The sequence below is a fragment of the Bison bison genome, unplaced genomic scaffold (genome assembly GCF_000754665.1).
Source record: "Bison bison bison isolate TAMUID 2011002044 unplaced genomic scaffold, Bison_UMD1.0 scf7180017864270, whole genome shotgun sequence".
Classification (NCBI taxonomy): domain Eukaryota; kingdom Metazoa; phylum Chordata; class Mammalia; order Artiodactyla; family Bovidae; genus Bison; species Bison bison.
This window is the reverse complement of record NW_011494842.1, coordinates 6,617,000-6,619,538: the sequence shown is the minus strand read 5'-3', so window position 1 is coordinate 6,619,538 and position 2,539 is coordinate 6,617,000.

The window sequence follows — 2,539 nt, the reverse complement described above, 5'->3', positions numbered from 1 at the left end:
GAGGAGGGTGGTTTATTTGAGGAATCGAAAGCAGTTCAGAGCAGCTGGAGGGCAGAGGAGGGAGAGGAAGCCCAGGCCCGGGGAGGGCAGCGGGGCCACGGGAGGGAGACTGCGCTCTGTCCTCACCTCAAAGAAACAGGGAGGGGAGCCGAGCCGCCGAGGAACGCAGAGCAGGGGAGGGACAGACTCAGGTGAGCGTCCCATAAACGTCTCCGCCTGCCACACAGCAGGAGCTCAAAGAGTTCTCACCCTGAGCCTCTGAAACCATCACAGTCCCACCAGTCAAGCACACACTATCTGCCACGTGGAGTACCTAAAACCTGTGTCTCCATGGAAACGAATCCCCAGCCCCGAGGTCCACAGCCCTCCTGCTCTTGCGTTAGGGAATACATTAGGGAATAACGGACTCTGGAGTCTCGGTTCAAATCCAAGCTCCTCCGGTTTCAAACCGTGTAACCTTGGACAGATGACTTCTCGGTGCCTCAGTCTCCTCATGTGTAAAGTGGGGATAATAATAGTATCCAATTGGGCTGAAGTGAAGATTGAGTGACTCAATATAGAAAAAGTGGCTGCCTCCTGGCTCCTGGCAGATGCTGTGCACTGTTGGTTTCTACTGTTTTTTCTGCATCCCTCCCTTGGGCCAACCACTTGCAGGCACTAACCAAACCATCCTCCATATCCTCTCCCAGCCCTGAAGCATCGCACCCTTCCTTTCTCCATCACTGGGGGTGGGACAGAGCCAGACGGGATTGAGGACAACCCACTGACCTGGGCCTGGGGCCTTGCCCCCGCTCCCTCAAGTGCAGTGGACATAACACTGGACTTGGAGCCAGGAACTGTGCCCCGGGCTGGGCTCTGCTGCTGACCCTCAGACTCCCCCTCTGTGACATGAGGACAAGGACATCTTGCTGCTGTCTTATCAGCATGGCTGTCAAAGGAGCAATAAGGGCTGCAGATGCCCTGAGTATGTCCATGTCACAGGCACGGCCTTGTGGCTGGGCCAGGACTCTTGCTGGCAGCCTCCTCTTCTGGCCTACACTGGCTCCTCCACACAATCATAAGATCTGTTCAGAGCTCGCTGTGAGGACCCCAGAACCTGAGCATGGCCTGCCTCAGGCCTTCCCAGATGCCCTGATGCTGACCGGGACCCTCCTAAGGGCTGGGATAGAGACAGAGAGCCTGGTGTGGGCTCAGCACCCTGGGAGGCAAGTGCCAACCCAGAGGCTTGAGGCAAGTCAGACCTTCACCAGGGCCTTCCAGCAAGCCTGGACCAGCCAGGGACTCAAGCCTGGGGCCCAAAAAGACCCTCTAGAGCCATTCGGACCCCAGTATCTATCTCTAAATGCCATAGCTGCTCATCACCTCTAGGCCAAGGAAGGGCCTGAATGGGAGAATCTGTTTTCAGTAGCTCTTTGGTCCTGGGGGACGGGATGAGAGCCCAAGATGGGGCTCACCCGCCTCCTTCAGGGTGCCAGCTATTTCTCAGAGTTCAAGTAGATTCATTCACTCATTCCACAAACATGTACTTGGTGCCAGACCCAGGTCAGGTACTGGGCGATGACAGATGAATCACACAAACTCCTGTCTTAAAGCACTTCCAGTCTCTGGGTGACGGGAGAGGCATAAATAACCAAGGCACAAGGCAAGCTAGGCTGGAGAATGCAGGGCAGGCAGCACGGATCTCACCTGGGGTAGCAGGAAGCTACCTGGAGGAGGGCTCGTGAGTGGCTTATGGACCTGTGATGGGAAGGCCGGGTGGGTGAGGGATGAAACCTCCAAGACCATTGACAGACAGTTCCGTTTGCACCCCCCGCCAGGCCAGAGCCAGGACAACCTGAGTTATTTATGGTTGTGCCCAGAGAAAAGCGGCCACATGTGTCACTGCACGTGGGGTGCAGAGCTGGGCGGTAGAGAGTGGGGGGCGGCTGGGGCTTGAAGCTGGGTCGCGGCCAAGCTCTGTGGTTTGCTACTGTGTCCCTCACACCCTGATGACCTTTTAAGCTTTTCAAGGCCTCCCATAGGCAAAACTAAGGAGGAGAGAGAATTCCAACGGGCAGAAAGTGGCCTGGGGGCTGGGGAAGGGAGAAGGGCCAGACAGACCCTGGCCTCTGCAGTCTGTGCGGGCCATTTATCCTCACCTTCTCCTTCTCTTCCCCCTCCCATCTCAGCAGTGGGGAAAGGGGGCAGACAAGACAGAAAAAAATATCTTTCACTGTAAACCAGACAGGACCGAGGGCGGGCATCAGCTGCTGTATTTCTCCCCAGCCAACTCTGGTCCATAAACAGCCTACGCACCAAGCTGGCATCAGCCTACCCACCCTGTTGGGACCGGAACAAGCCAGGCCAGAGCCTTGGATGGGACCTGGGGCCTGGGTCCCACCTTCCCAAGGCACCTACTTCCTGCGTTTTTCCCCCACCCCCCGCCCCTCGGGTGAAGGCCTCCGCCAGGTCCGTCTCCCAGGGGGCCCAGCTCAGGGACATCCTGACACTGCCCCGGGTGATGCTCAACAACCCCAGCGCTTGCAAAGCACCCGCGGTC